At 38.1% G+C, this 17,520-nt stretch overlaps 1 protein-coding gene and 1 pseudogene across 1 annotated transcript in view; both read right to left on the bottom strand.

Moving 5' to 3' along the window:
- The window catches only part of LOC126781966 (salicylic acid-binding protein 2-like), a 31,754-nt gene that overhangs the window by 12,085 nt on the left and 2,149 nt on the right, over nucleotides 1–17,520 (bottom strand).
- LOC126792196 (nuclear pore complex protein NUP58-like) lies at nucleotides 1,119–17,146 on the bottom strand (annotated as a pseudogene).

Raw genomic sequence — 17,520 nt, 5'->3', positions numbered from 1 at the left:
CCCTCCTTTGTTAAATAAATAAAAAAAGTAAAAAAAAAACTCTGGGAGATCAATTAACATCACAGCACAAGAAGCTATAGAGTAAAGACAACGCTCCTCAACACTTGAAAGCACACATACTTTCTGAAAAATGACAGCAGTCCTCCAGATATGGTATCCTGAAAACGGTGAAACCCCTGCAAACTAAGGCCTGCCAGACCGAGTTTTCGGCTTTGTTGATTTCTGCAGTAGCATAAAGTGCATGCGGAAAATTATTCAGTACAAGTACTGCACAGCTGTAAATAATATAACTAGAGGCTTTGGAGCTGGTAAACAATTAGAAGCCCAGATTCATTTCAAAATAATTTTTAAGCCAATGGAAATTAATTGCTAATTAAGTTACAAAGCTGAAAGAAAATTCACGTACCGTTGCCCCCAAACTAGACCCGAATGATGTTGCAGGACCTGAAATGTGGTGAAGAAGATAATTATAAGGCCATCTGAAGATAAAGATTCAATATGCCAAAAGATATAACTAGCAGAATAAGGATCATCCTCTAAATACTAGCTGCTAATCAAGAAGATCTAAAATTCTAAATCTTCTAACACTAGGTACAGTTGTGTTTTGTGAAGAGATGGTCTTAAGATTTGTAAATGATTTTGAACCCACTGTCTATGGCATGGTAACAGGACCAAATTAAAAAGACACCATCTAGCTTGAATTGGTGGAATATTTACTTATTTAGTAAAGTCAACCATGTAAAAGCTATTGGGGAAACCACTAATTATTCTAACCAGCATTGCTCAAGCCAGTGTAAACTGTTAAGAACCCATAATGGTTGCTAACAATAACAATGAAAGAAGCTTCGTATAAACTAATATTTATCCATCCTTATCGATCTGCTTAATAAGATTTCACCTGCCTCAGTGAGATCTTAATAGGTTAGTACAGTAACATTACCAATTTACAATCTTGAGGATAAATGTAAGTGGTAGATATATATAGCAGACGCCTTACGGAGATGCGTCCCCAGGTGACACATTCAACAACTCTAAAGCCATCAAACATTTGTCCGGTCTCAAATATGAAAAGCTATAAGATAGATTATACTTTTTTGCTGAATGTAAATTGATGTAAATTAAAAAAGCGAGACAGTACCGGAAGCAAATGGAGTAGAAAATAATGAACCTCCCACAGGAGTAGTAGAACCCAAGGCGGCAAGGCCTGAGCAGTACTGCCTATGATCTAGAGGAGCAGTTGAGGCTTGCGGTGTAGCAGATGATGGTCCAAAGAGATTTGATACTGGTGCAGGAGTGGTTGGTGTTGCAAACAAAGTTGAAGCCATGGAAGAAGAAGATGCAGCGGAAGGTGTACTGAAGAGAGACAATCCACTCCCAGATGAAGCTGCTGCAGATGTCTGTGGAGCCGTTGATGCTGCTTCAGTTCCAGAGCTAGTTCACAAACCAGCCACTTGTGTTGATGGTCGTGAGATTGCAGGTAAATGCAAGGTAGGATGCACTCTCTTAGCAGCAGCTTCTTGCCATGCTGTTTCCCGCCTATCAGCCTCAAGAAATGGGTCATTCAAATCCCCTAAGCGACGCTGCAGGTTGGCAAGATAAGCAGCTTTCGTTGATACAACGTACTGATGAATACTCTCCACCTAGAAATGTATCATGAAAAGTTAGTTATCAATTATCATACAGGTCAAGGACATCATACTGCCCCGTCACTTTTAGATACACATGTGGATGAGGTATGTAAACCTTACACAGACCAACTCAAAACTGGAAACATTATACAAGCGGGTATTTCATTATACACACAATTTTCTAACCCCATTCTAATCTAAACCCACTCCCACAATTTTGACATTTAGTCCAAACTATTAAGTTTTGTTTCAAGAAAAATTACATAAATTGCCACAATTTAAATCTGTTAACTATAAGTCAATTACCAAAAATAACGTGATAATTAAATATCTTAATTGTAGATCTTTCCATCTTTCACTTGGTCCCTTTTTATTTGCAATTTTTATTAAATTTATCATGATGGTCATATTGATGTAGTTTTCCTAATTGAAATATTTTAATAAATTTCATTTTTGGATAATCTAAACTTTCTATTTTAGAGGGAATGTTTCATCTTATTTGCCCAAGTAAAAGTTGATTTGATTTTTACTTTTTCTTTACCTATGTATTAAGATTATTTTTCTTGTCAACCTACTTCTTATATATATATATATATATATATATATATATATATGATGTGAGTTAACTATGTACATTAGGTTGAAAGTCTGTATACAATGACTATTTATTAAGGTACCTGAATGATAGATTTTTTGCTCTCTTTGTTAGGTTACTTACTATGTTATACCTATAATTGAAGAAGATAACACATTGCATTTAGGTTACACTCGAACCTCAATTACATATATATTAGTTATATTTGTAGGTAAAACTACGAATGTGGTAGAAGAAAGAAATCAAAAAACAAAAGACATACCTTACAAGTAGACATTTTTAGCGTAAGTAGACAAACACCATATGTGAGTCTAGAAGTGAAAACAAAATCACTAAAAACAATTTGCGAATTTCTTGATCTAATCACATACCCTATTATTTTCTTTCAAAACTCAGATGTTTTTCATAAGCACAAAGTATGGTATGCATCTTGCCTAGACAAACATCTTTCTCTCCAGATTTTGAAGCCATAATTGGATTTATATAAAAAATAGATACTATTGAAATGACTCAATGAAAATATTTTGACATATATAGAGTAATCACTTGAATTTAATAGAGTAATCAATTATGGTAATGAAGATGAATTTGAATTACAATCAGCAACTATAATCAAGGAAGATTTGTGTACTCATGTTAAAAGGGCAACATAGTTAATCTATAGTTCACAGTGGGTGTAGATTAAAAAAAATTACAGGTGTGGATCTAATTTTAAATGATGTATTCATTATCGGGCTTATCTCTAATTTACTCTTATACAATTTACTCTTATACAAGCCATCAGCTTTAAGTTCATTCTGTTATGAAATTACCAATTGATACTCGTACTAGTGAAATAAGTCAAATAACAGCATAAAACTAATATTATTTCACCAACTTTCTATTGGATTATGAATATATTTATATAAAAATTAAATCTATTTAGGTCATCCAAATCAACTTCTCCAAAGCGAAACAAGAGGTATGAAGCCAGATCTATACAGCAAGTCTGTAATAACCCTAATTTTCAAAAAAATATTTGGTTTAATTTGAATTCTTTTAAGTTGTGAAGTTCAATTAAAACGAATGTGATTGTTTGCGATGTTACGAAACGAAAAAACGGAAACGTTCTCGGAACGTTTAATTAGAAAAAACGTTACGTTCCGCTACGTATATATCGACTTTTATTTCTGTCGCTCGTTTGCGAAAACTTCCTTCACGAAAGTTGTAGGGCTCGTCGATACGAGTTTGTGGATATGTGACGCGTTCTAATCGGACGACGTACGTAAAAGTTATTAAAGATGGAAGTTAGTTTCCGATTTAAAAAGGGGTATAAAAGAAACATTTCTGAAGTAGGGTTTCCATTTTCGGAAACCCACTTCTTCCCCTCACCCCCGCGCCTCCCTCTCGTCTCTCTCTCCTTTCCCTCGAACTCTCTCCCTCCGAACCTCCTCAACACCGGCGATCTCAACCTTCAGGCTGCCGTGGTCTTCACCGCCTAGCCCAAGAGCACCGCACGGCTCTCCTCTACGAACCCCAAGGTCGTCGTGAGCCTCCGCACTCCAACCCGAGGCTGCAAGCTCCATCGCCACCATCAAGAGCACCACTTTGGCGACGCGAGGGCACGAAGGAGAGCATCACAACGCCGATCGTCGCCCTTGGAGCTTCTGCCATCGATTTAGGGACAAAACCCCATGATTCAAGCCCTCCCCGAGGAATCGAAGAACTGTCGGCGATCCAAGCTCTTTCAGAGCCAAATTGGAGTTCTTGGCTTCAATTAAGGTATGATTTGTTGTATTTGATGGGTTGTTTGTGATTGTGGATGAATTGTGGATTGATTGGAGCAGATCGGAGGTGTAGGAGGAGGTGGGGTTACCGCCGCCTAGAGGCGGCGCGTGGGAGTGCGTGGGTTAGCGTAGGAGGGGTCTGGAGTTGTAGGAAGGAAGAGGAGGAGGAGGAGAAGAGATTGGACCCGGCGGTGGCGTGATACGCGCCGTGTTTGGCGTCGGCGCGTGTGCCCCACGCGCGGCCTGCCGGAAGTGGCGCGTGCACCCCACGCGGCGCCACGTGCGGCGGCGCGTGAACAGTATTCCAGAAGGGTATTTTGGTAATTTACTTACGTACGGTAAATGTAAATGTAAATTTTATTTACGTACGGTAAATGTAAATTAAATTTTACGTACGGTAAATGTAAATTTAAATTACTTTTAGTAATTGTATAAAGTAATTTGTAAAAGGTAATTTAGTAAATTTTATTTACTTAGATTGTATTTACATTTGAATAGTATATATACGTACAGAAATACGTAAACAGTATGTATACGTACAGAAATACGTATTATTTATGTATTTGTACCTTAATACATGAACAGTAACCGTGAATAGTACCCGTTTGAGCTCTAGTCTGTCTGCCGTAGTACTGCATGTGAGGTAACGGGTGGTTATCTGCTCATGGGTACTCAGATTGTTTTGGATGTTAGGTAGCGGGTGGCTATCCAATATCGGCGGTGTATTACGAGAGGGGTAACAGATGTGTACCAGCGTTCTTGGTACCCGTATTATAAATGCATTTGGGTAACCAGAAGGGTTACTTAATTTCTCATGAGCGTTTCATTTCATATTTCTTTGGGACAACCAGATGGGCTGTCTATTGACTCATGAGGGCATTTATATTTGTTGATTTGTGATTTTTCGTATATATTGATATGCGAATTATATTTTCATTTTACTCATACGAGCTATAAGCTTACCGGGTTTGTGTTTACAATCCCGGTGCACCAATTCGATGGTGTAGGAGATAATTCCGCAGGTGTTGATTAGTGGAGATTGAGTGACGACTCCGGAGACTCGAAGTCGTTCGTATCCTGCTTGTGGTGAGGTTTCTAGCGTGGATTTGTGTGTGAGAATTGGTGTGGTTTTAATTGTGAGTTTTGTGAGAGATTGTGAGGATTATTACATTTCCATCTTGTGTAATGTTAAATTATAAATTTGGGTTGTAATAATTGGTTAGTCTGAGTTGTATTGAGAACTCAGTGATGATCCGCTGTGCACGTTAAATGATTTCGATTTCATTAAGATTGTTTTTGGTGTTCTAACGACTTTGAAATTTGAGTTTTTAGGCTCGAAATTTTAGGGTCGTTACAAAGTCAATAACAAGACGCATTTATAGCAGCATCTTCGCCATACATCGGGCCAGAAAACACAAGTTCTGGCTGATAAAAGTCAAGTATAATCTACTACATAGCTCTATGATGAGCGAAAACAAAACACAAAGGATCTTTCATTTACCTTAGCAACCACGTGAACAAAAAAGTCGTGCACATTTGACATGACTTTTGGAAGGGATTGCAACAATGAGGATCCATCATTAGTAGAGTTCCTCTCCGAATTTAAAAGGAGCTGCTCTATTTCTTCAATCCATTGGCGGCACTCACCAAGATACTTCTAAAATCTTGCAATTGTGTGCTGTAAGAAGGAGAGGATGGTTTCCTTGAAACTCCATTATAAAAGTCAAAAACTGGAACTATAGAAGTAGCTGTTGGTTGACTGGTTAAACCAGGTGTTACTGTTGCTCCAGGAGCCTGTGACGGTGTAGTGCCATTTGAAGTACCTCCTGCATTTGGACGAAGAAACCTTGGGCGTAGCATCATAAAAGAAGGAACAGCAATCTCACTGTTCCGTAACATCTCTTTCACAGTGGCCATCAACTCGTGCAGCAGAGCTTTCTGTCTGTCCATGGCAGTACCAATTCCCCCAAGCTCCCGCATGGATAACACAAAAACTTGTAATTGAATTATACATTCACAATTAGCAAAAACATATAGTACAGACAAGCACCGTCCATCTCAATCTGATCAAATGTCAGACTGCATCAAATAACGAAAGAGAAAAGTTCAGGGCTACTGCATTGTCTAGGAACACAATATTACAAAAGTCAAACTCTCATACACACTAAAAAGGAACGGAATCTACGATCTCTCCAACTAAAAAGGAACGGAATCTACTTCTATATAGGTAAGAGCTCAGTGGTATTACTGACTTACTGGTATACAATGTTAAGAATATACATCACATGTCACGACCCGGAATTTCGAATGATAAAAATTTGAATTCGAAGCCATGAAAACTCAAAAATAATCTCAAATATATTGAAATCATTTTATCATAATAGTGTATCAAAACTGAGTCCACATCATGACTCAGTCAACTCGAATAATACACAACCAATGGAAATATAAAATTCACTCAATCCTCAGCACAAACAGCAGAAAGAAATCTTCGACAATCTTCAGCGAAAGCCCTCTAATTCTGTTAATCCACACCTGCAGAACTATCCTCTACACCATCGAATAAGTGCACCGGAATTATAAACACAAACCCGGTAAGCTTTGCAGCTCGTATGATTAAATCAATAATACAACTCGCATATAAACACAGAAGAAAATACTGAAAACATTTAATTATAAATGTACTCATGAGTCATTGGACGGCTCATCTGGTTGTCCAATAATATCTGAAAATATGCGTACTCATGAGAAATCGGGCAACCCCTCTGTTTACCCAAATACATTTATAATACGGGTACTCATGAGCGCTGGTACACCTCTATTACCCCTCATGTTAGTACGCCGCCCGACATTGGGCAATCACTAGCTACCAAATATCCAAAATATGGGTACTCATAAGCGCTGGTACACCTATGTTACCCCTCATGTCAGTACTCTGAAGACATAACACACGTCCGAAGACAGAAAAAGTTTTAACAAAACTCAATGTTAAATCCATGTACAATAACAATCCACTCATGTTATTGTACTGCAACAAGCAACTCTTGCTCAAATAAAATAATATAGTTGCCACAACAATATAATTCATTTGAAAATAAGAACGTAACAGTATATAATATAGCAACTCATATATATGTATCGTATTTACCATTTTATACACATACACAACCCACTATATTATATACATATCATAGTTCGATCTTTTAAAATAAATATAATTATGAATCTCCGCTAAGGGTAGATTCGTCACTGTGAGATTCTACTCACCTTATTTTTTGCGTGCAACTTCCACGACACTAAAGTAGTTTCCTCACTCGTTTCTTCGATCACCTAATAGCATGATAAAATGCTTAGAAAATGATACGTAAAATATCAGGTGACGATTTTCAGTACAGCTAAATGTTGTTCATAAAACATTGTTCACAGATGACTGTTCATGTTTTACTATTTTACTAAACACTGTTACAATGTACTGTTTTACAAAAAGCAATGTTTAACAGACACTGTTCACTGTAACTGTTCATGAGCACTGTTCATAGTATTATTTATGAGGCACCACTGTTCACCGACCGCCACCAATGACCACCAAATTTCACCAACACAATCTAATTGAAGTTCCTAACAACTTCCTAGTTCACCACAAAGTCTAATTCTGAGTCTAAACACTTCAATTTAATAAGAACCGAAAAGCCCTAATTTAAAAACCTAGAATTTCTTTTCTTCGATTCTCCTAGCATACAATGATTGGGGTTATATCTTTTGGAGAGTTTGTAGTATGGAATGAGACCTTCAAAATGGGACAAGAATCGTACCGATTGGTTGCCGGAGGAGGGAGATCCGACGAGTTGAAGTTCGGCGAAATATGCTTTTTTCGGGAGAACTTTCGGGCTTCACCGCTCCTAAATGGCGGCGAGATAGCAGGTGGCGCTACCACCAATCGACAGGGAATACAACAACCTTTCAAACGTGACCGGTGCGCCACTCTATGGTGGTCGGACGGCGGAGATCCGACGGCCCAAAGTCGGCTGCTCGGGCGAGAGAATTTCCGGATTTTTTTCGGGGGTGAACAGTCCCCGTGAACAGTAACGATCCGAATTTCTGATTTTTCTCCCCCTTTTTCTCTTTAATTCCCCTATTTATACTATTTTACAAAAATGTCCAAATACCTTTTGATTCGTAACTTCTTCATACGAACTCCGATTTGGACGTGCCACATGTCCACGAATTCGTATCGACGAGCTCTACGACTTTCAAGTAAGAAGTTTTTAAGAAACCCAGTGAGTCAAAAGTCAACTCTTAGACTCGTCAAATTGAACATTTCCGAACAATTAATATTTCGAACCTTTTCGTTTTCATCCTCGGCTAATAAAATTGAACAATGACCAACTTAATAATATCCGGGAACTCATTGGAAATTATAAATGAATTTTTTGGGGTACTACATCCCAATTGGGAAAATGAGACCTTGCTTGGGTTTATAAAGGTTTAAGTCACTCCATCTATTATCAATTGGTTTTGAATGTGAACCTCAAATCATGGTATCATAGTGTTTTTCATGTCCACATGTGAAACCCAAATGACCATACGGACTCTACGTCACCCAAAATGTTGTGGGCGTGTTAAGAATATACATCAAGATGGTAGTCTAAGATATCACTAGTTGAGACCCTAAGAAGTTTTTTACAAAAGGGGAAATCATAACACCAATTACTCAGAAAAACACCAACAACAACAATATTGCAATTATCTGAAACTCTACCTGAACTATTCGATTTTCATCCTGCTCGAACCATCATTGGAAACTGACGAATCATAGAGGCGATTAGACTGATCCAGCCTCTGACTCTAATCCCTATACCCCAATATGCGCTCCCAACTTAAAAAAACACCAATTCAGCAACTCAAAACCCATACAAAACACAAAACTCAGTTAAAACCTTAATTAAACACCAAAAACATATAAATCATTTCAAACCTTGCTCTTCTCAACCTACATTCCACTTAACTAACTCCAATCAAAACCCTAACACTACAAGAAAAATGACTTATGAAAACATCACAATAACAACATACTCAAAATGTATTGTAATGACCCGATTTTTCGGAATCAAATTATTTGAATTCTTAGGAATTAATAAAGTTTGTAAAATTAATAAACCGCATTTGTTTCGCTTCGCAACGTTGTCAAATCGAAAACGGAACCGTCGTCAGAAATCTCAATTTCAAAAAAGTTAGGTTTCCGCGACGCAGGAGTCGATTTTTACTCCATCGCTCATTTTCGAAAACTTCCTTCACAAAAGTTGTAGAGCTCGTCGCTACGAGTCCGTAGATACAACACGCGTTCTAATCGAACATCGTACGTGAAAGTTATTAACGACGGAAGTTAGTTTCCGATTTTGGAAGTGGGTATAAAAAGGGAATTTTGGGAATTAGGGTTTCCATTTTCAGAAACCCCTCTTTTCCTCGCAACCTCCCTCCTCTCTCTCTCTCTCTCCCCGATCTCCCTCTCTCCCTCTCGAAAATTCTTCGTCGCCGATCTCCTGTCTCCGAGCGGTGTGACACTCACCGCCGGTCCCTAGACCTTCGCGAGCACGACCTCTCCCTTCTCCGAGCTTGACGCTTTCCCCCTCGCCACCGAGAAGCTTCGCCGACAAGAGGCGATCTCTGCAACGAATCTGCCATCCCAAGCGTCGTCGCCGGTGAGGCTATGGCACGGGGACCAGCTCGCCATCGACGTTCCTCATCCCTGGCACCACCTGCGAAGCGAGCAAAACGAGTGAAGCTCAAATCACGTCGCCGCCTCACCATCTGCTCAAACTCCACCACCGCCTGGTTTTAGCTTCTCCGACGACGTTCCGATGGTTTCAAGGCACGAATTAGGTAAGGGGTTGGCTTATTGTGATTGTGTGTTTGATTTTGTTAGATTTGGGTTGATTGGGTGGAGGATCGGAGGAGGAGGAGGAGGTGGAGGGAGTACCGCCGCCTTAAGCGGCGCGTGAGGTGGCGAAGAGGCGGCCTAAGGCCGTGGAAGGAGAGGAAAGGAAGTTTTGGGCGGCGGTGGGCAAGCCACGCGCGCCGGTTTGAGCGGCGCGTGAGCTCCACGCGCTGTCGCCGGAGGTGGCGTGTGAACCCCACGCGCCGCCACGTGCAGCGGCGTGTGAACAGTGATTTTTTCGAAACAGTAAATTTTTGTAAAAAGTAAATTACGTACAATTAATGTAAATGTGATTTACGTACAGTAATTGTAAAAGTAAATTCTTAAATGTAAATCAGTGATTTGTATTTACTAACAGTATTTACTATGAAAAGTAATACGTAAACAGTACGTATACAAAGAGTAATACATAGACAATACGTATTTGAATAGTGAAACATGAATAGTAATTTCGTAAAAACCGAAAATTGCTGAACAGTAAAACATTAATACTGTTTCGGCATTTGAGGTTTTACGTAACGTTTCTAATCACTTCTTCTTCAATCTAGGTGATCGATTAATCGAGTGAATGAATCGCTTTCAGTATTGTGGAAATTACGCTCAGGATTATAAGGTGAGTAAAATCTCATAATGACGAATCTACCCTTGCGGAGATTCATAATTACACTTAATTAAAAAGAATGAACTATGATATGTATATGTTATAGTGTATTGTGTATGTGTATAATTGGTAAAATATGTACATATATATGGTTTGTTATATTATATACTGTCATAATTTCCGTTTGCGAATAAGTTCATTTATAGCGTTGATATTTATTTATTTGAGCATGTCACTTTGATTTGTACAATAACATGTGATGATTGTTTTGTACGTGGTGTTAACTTGAGTTATGTTAAAACGTTTTTGTTGTGTTCGGACCTGTCTTCAGATGTGCTGGCATGTCGGAACCTAGCCTTGGCCGGGCGACAGTTACGATACAGTTAGAGCTCTAGTCTGTCTGCCGGTGTACGGGCATGAGAGGTAACAGATGGGTTTCCAGCTTATGAGTACCCATATTTTTGGATATTGGGTAGCAAGTGGTTGCCCAATGTCTGGCGGCGTACTAGCATGAGGGGTAACAGATGAGTACCAACGCTCATGAGTACCCGTATTATAAATGTATTTGGGTAAACAGATGGGTTGTCCGATTTCTCATGAGCACTTATATTTTCAGATATTATTGGACAACCAGATAGGCTGTCCAATGACTCATGAGTACATTTATAATTAAATGTTTTCATAATTTTTCTTTTGTATTTATACACGAGCTATAATGTTGTTTTACTCATACGAGCTGCAAAGCTTACCGGGTTTGTGTTTACAATCCCGGTGCACCTATTCGATGGTGTAGGGGATAGTTCTGCAGGTGTGGATTAACAAAATTGACGGACCACTCTGAAGACTTCAAAGTTTCTTCATTTATTTTGTGGTGAGGATTTTACATTTCCATTTGAAATAATGTTTGCATTTTAAATTGGTTTTGTAATAATCCATTCGACTATGTTGTACTATGAACTCAGTAATGATACGCTGTGACGATGAGACGATTTCGATTTGTTGAGATTGTTTTTGAGTTTTAATGGCTTCGATTTTCGAGTTTCATATTTGAAATTTCGGGGTCGTGACATGTGCATTGTGGAAAAATATAAACCACAACATGCGTCATTGGCTTGTCGTTAATTCTACTATCGACTATGCGTTATGCATGTTGTTGTATGTACTATGTATGTGTCAATGAAATACATTAACAAGAGGCAGGTTGGCACCTTGTAAAATGTTTTCAGAATGACAACATGTAGCACGCTCTCTATGATTTCAAAGAAGATTTGACAATACTTTTAAGTCTGAGCATAAAATCAATAGAAACAGAAAAACTATAAAACTAAAAAAAATCGATCTTTGCATCACAAAACACTCTTAACTCTAAAATCCACATAACCATTTTCAGACCTCTCTCTCTCTCTCTCTCTCTCTCTCTCTCTCTCTCTCTCTCTCTCTCTCTCTCTCTCTCTCTCTCTCTCTCTCTCTCTCTCTCTCTCTCTCTCTCTCTCTCTCTCTCTCTCTCTCTCTCTTAGAAATTCGAACTCGGTTCCTCACTCCCACTCCGATCCAAACCCTAACCTTCCTCCACCTCCCCATCCCCATCCCTAACCTCTACCACTCCAACCTCTCCACCTCCAATGTCCTCCGCGCCGTTGTATGCTTCCATCCCCTCCTCCAGCTCTTGCTCCAGATCGAACAACTCTCGATCGCCGATGCGCTCTCCAACTTCTTCGCAGTCGTTCTCCCTCAGCACCTCGCTGTCGACGTCACGGATTTCGACGCCGCTGCGAAACCGAAGGTAATTTATTGTTTCATAGTATAGCTTATCCGATTAGAAATCGCTCGATTACTCATAGCTCATTGAATTCTGGAGCTGAAGAAGAGAAATGTTCATTTCTTCGTCTATTTTGATGATTTAGTATAAGCTAGAGGTGTTCTTATCTTCTAGATTATTACATAGCAGCATTGTGTTTTTGAATTGAAATGTTTATCAGTTTAGAAATTATAGGTTAATCTATCCACGGTTTGAATCTGTGCTTACTTTGATGCTAAATGTAATGAAGCTTATTATTACGAAATTGAGATCATATGCTAAGTGGTTGTGTTGTTACCTTCTTAAGTACTTGAATATTACTTGTTATCGAGTTGTGGAATTGTACTGTGTTGACTAATTTGGATCTTATTTTTATTGGATTGTGGTGATATGTGGCAAAACGCCGATGTTATTGGAAAGGAGAAGAGACAGGAGAATCAGATAACGGTTGGTTTAGCTCCAGAGACTGGATTCCACAAGGTATGGTATTATGGTGATGACACTGAGATATAGACAGCCTTATGTGATTTATTATTTGTATAAATGTTGGAGGAGGATGGTGGCAGAAGAGAAGTGGATAATGATGTGCTCCAATGTGAAGTACTTAAGTTTGAAACACTAGAGCTGGATGAATTCCTGGTAAAATGATGTCTACTAATGGAGTTATTTAAGCTCTTATTAGGTTCCTTGATTGTTAGATATGATTTGGTAGGTCTGTATGTCAAAATTGTACTTGTTTTATATCGCTCTAGTTTGAGCTCTAATGCATTTGTATTTCCAAAATCATGGAAGTGTTACTCCTGCCAAGAACTCGAGACTGTTACCTCTGCCTCCGGAGCGCACTGGGTTCAATTATGGTATTGGTGAAACCATCGATATACCTATTGATGGAAGCGGGTGAGTTATTATTATATGATTTAGGATTTGATAACGTTGATATACCTCTTGGCTGTCACCTCTACCTCCAGAGCTTGACGAGTTGTATCTGTCTTAGAATGTTTCTAATTTTAGTCTTAATTTTTCCATTTAGGATTTCAAAAAGAGGGAGAGGGAACTCTAACCTAAGGAAGGTGAGCTAAAAAGAGTGTGAAGAGGTATGACTGCTAAGAAATCCTCTTATTTGACTACTCATCTTCTCATCATTGTTTGGGTTAGATGAATGTCTAGAGAACCTTATCTAGATATGTTCCCTCTAAAAATGATCACCTACAATCGTGCCGTGCTATTTTTTGTTTTGCAACTAGAATTGTTCTCAAGGAAAAAAATTGGCCGCCATTCATGGGTCACAGATCATAATTCATGGATTATAACAGAGCTTCATGCATATCTCTTCATGAAAGGAATCCGAGAACTGAGTCGAAATAACCAAGCCGAATCCGAAAAAAACTAAACCGACAACAAAACCGAACAAAAAAAAACGAAAGAACCGAACTAGTTCAGTTTGGTTTTCAGTTTGTGGTTCAAATTGAACCGAATGCCGAACTGAACTAAAAGTACTACACTCGTAACACAATGTCGTTTTATATATCTATATATTGTGAGGGAAAAAACCCTCGCTCAAACTCCTCACTCCTCACAGCCTCAAACCCTTTTCGGCGAAACCTTTCGACTCTCTACTCTCTACTCTCTACTCTCTACTCTCTACTCTCTCATTTCTCGATTCGACGCCAGGCCACTCTCGCTCAGCCCTCACCTAACCGCTGCTGGCGCCGCTCTCTCTTGCTCAGCCTCTCTACTCTCTCGTTCAGTTTCTCGATTCACAACGTTCATTTAAATTATTTTTTTCAATCGTTATACAAATTTATTGTGATATGCCATGATTAATTTATTTATGGGTTTCAATTTTTAGTTCTGGGTTTCAATCATTCTAATTTTATTATGTTACTCAAGTTGTGTATGAAATTGATTATTGGAATTGTGATCGTGATGTGCCATGGTTCGTAATGATAGATTCCTTTCATGGTGATGAGTTCTGGGTTTGATTTTAATAAATGAAGAAATCTTACTCTTAAGTGAGGCTAGGTTAGTGATAGAGGATTGTCCTTATTAGCCATATAGTTCTTATGTAATCTTACTCTTAAATCTTTGTTTTTTTTCTGGGTTCTTTGGTATATGTTCATTGGTCTGGATAGATGTCAATTACAATGAAGTTGTTGAGGTGACAACATGCTAATATGAAAATCGAAGCTATAATTCATACATATCATATGTTCAAAATGACTGATAGTTTGCATTTTGAAGACCATCTCACAAAGTTCCTTTTTCCCTCCAAAAATGAGGTCTTACCAAGTCGAATTAGATCAGGTTGTTAAAGTATATTGGCCAATAATGCTTGTAATTTTCATGGTTAATTAGTTTTCATCAAGATATTCAATGATTACGATTTTCTTTGCATCTTAATTTCTTAGGGAACTAGTTGTTTATTAACCAAATGCCACTTCATGTTTATACAGCAGCTTCTGTATGTGATCAATCTGGATCTTATTAGCCATAAGACTTTTATGCATATAAAGAAAACAGAGAAGGTACACAAACCTGCATGAAACTTTGACTGATAATATAGAGTATCTTTTGCCAACCACCACTTGCTTATGTTTGTTTGTTAAATCCTTAGAGTATCCTTTGGAATTTTTAGTCTATTTAATTTTCATTCATCCCTTCTTTTGTTAAATCTTTAGTATTGTTTGTTTGTTAATTATTTGGTTCAATTCATGTTGCATCAGTAACAATGCAATACTATTGGTTTTGTTTTTTTTTCGTTATTTTATTCTTCTTTTTGGTTTAAGTATGCTTTGTTAAATGAGAGGTTTCAATATCTTAATTTGTATTTAATTATAAGCCTAGTCTTGTTGAGGATGAACATAAGCTTGTATTCTTTATCTCAAAGCTTCTTTTTTTTCTCTCATTGTTGCAGGACAAGGATCTTTTCATAATGAAGCGGAAAGCTGCTGCAGCCTCTAAGCAGCTTCTTATTTTGGGGACTTTTATTGATTTTGTATTGTAGAAGTGTATAATCGAAACAGTTGCAGCCTCTAAGCAGCATCATTGATATTTATATTATGTTTATAGATTTTTTTTTCAAGAAACAAAAAAAAACTGAAAAACCGGAGAAAACTGAACTTAAGTTAAAATTCAGTTCAGTTTTTAGTTTGGGGTCAAAACTGCTCTGTTTCAACCGAATGCCACCCTTACTTCTAGCCAAGTGAGAAATTGGCTTATGTTTTCAGTTTACTTTATTTCATCTCTGAGATGTTCCTGATTATGACTCTATCAAAATTTTATACTTTATAATTATAAAATGCTACAACAATTCTAATGCTTCAACTGTGATAATAAAGACTGCCCTACCCTTTCAAAAAAATAAATAAAGACAGCCTTATATTGAATTTTGGTAGCCCCACGAATTGTGCAAGTATTTAGTATTTACTAATTTGTCTTGAACAGTTGAACTAAATGTTATACAGAGAGCATCTGAACAAAACACAAGCTTGGAGATGAAATAAACTTCTATAAAGATGTTGGTAGCAATATTTTGATTCTGTTAATTTCTTTCACTTGTAGATACAACAAACAAGTCGCCAAAAATGTAGGTGATCAAGTCTTCTTACCAATACTAAAGTTTGCATGCAGTTTTTGTTTTGTTAAGGACTTGTTTAGTTAAGAATGATGTATCAGAGTGGTACGCATGTGTTCTCAAGAATGATGTACAAAAACTTATAAGAATTTATATAGTTTGTATGTTTACAGTGTGCACTCAATTTGTGATACAATTGTGGTTAAGTCATGGTGAATGAACTAAAGGAAATAAGAGCCCAGCAAATTGGGTGCAAACAGTGTATATATTGAAATGCTATAACATATTCACCCAGTCCTCTCGTACTAGGGTTGGCTCCTCGAGCTTTTACCTATTCTATTCCTTGCATCATAGGGGTTGTTGCGTCTTGAAATCCTCAGTAATATAACAACATTCAAGGCTTGTAGTTGAAAAGTACAACTCGCAAGATGCTTGTAGTTGAAAACATACAACAACATGCAATGGTTGTAGTTGAAAACATACAACAACATGCAAGGTTTGTAGTTGAAAAATACAACTCACAAGTTGCATGTTGTTGAAAACATACAACAACATTCAATGTGTGTTGTTAAAAAGCACAACGTGCATTTTGTTTGTTGTTGAAAAATTACGACAACAAATAATGTATGTTGTTAAAAAAACAACAACGCGTATAATTTTTTTTTTTTACAATATGCAAGTCATGTTATTAAAAATTCTAGACTTTTAACGACTTTAATATCTACGATGTGCACTGAATATTGTCAATTACTTTTGACAACATGCAATGCACGTTGTTATATGTGTTTTGTGTTGTAGCGTAAACCCCCAAATTCAACCAATAAAAAGAAGCCATTCTCAATCTGGAGCAGAAACTTCTGCGAATCGGGGTGCAAGTCAGCCCACTTGGTGCCGTAGCTCGCCGGAGTCTTGTCATCTTTTTTGCGTAACTGGGTTTGACCAAACAAAACAATAAAAAGATTGAACTCGGCGAGGTGACTGAAACGGTGCGTTTGGTCCCTGAGCTTCTGAATATTGCACTTATATCATGGAAAACCAGACTCATTTTTTACCCGCCAAACAAGGTTTTCTAACGACGTCGTTTCGATTATTCAATGGCTTTGTGAGTGTGTGCAGCAGATTGAGGTATCATCCATGCCAGGGTCATAGTTTCAAGCACAGAAGCTGATTTGGCTTTGGAGAACTCACTGCTTGATATGTATTGCAAATCCGGTGACACTGAAGCAGCTTTTAGTGTGTTGAAGGACATGGACAGCACAGATTTGGTTTCATGGAACACAATGATTGCTGGCTATTCAGAAAATGGGGATGGGGAGAAGGCGATGAACTTGTTTGCGCGGTTGAGAAGATTGGGTTATCTTAAACCAGATGAGTATACATTTGAATCTATTATATCTGCAGCAGGCACATACTTTGCTTCTGACTATGCTAAACTTCTTCACGCCCAAGTCACAAAAGCAGGATTCGAGAAGAGTATGTTTGTGGGAACTGCACTAGTGTTTATGTACTAAGCACAGCGAAACGGGTGATGCTCAGAAGGCATTTCCGGGAAAGATGTTGTTCTGTGGACTGAGATGATCATGGGGTATTTGAGATTGGCTGATGGGGCGAGTGCAATCAAAT

This window comes from Argentina anserina, chromosome 1, assembly GCF_933775445.1.
Source record: "Argentina anserina chromosome 1, drPotAnse1.1, whole genome shotgun sequence".
NCBI classification, from domain to species: domain Eukaryota; kingdom Viridiplantae; phylum Streptophyta; class Magnoliopsida; order Rosales; family Rosaceae; genus Argentina; species Argentina anserina.
This window is presented reverse-complemented; position numbering and strand designations above follow the sequence as displayed.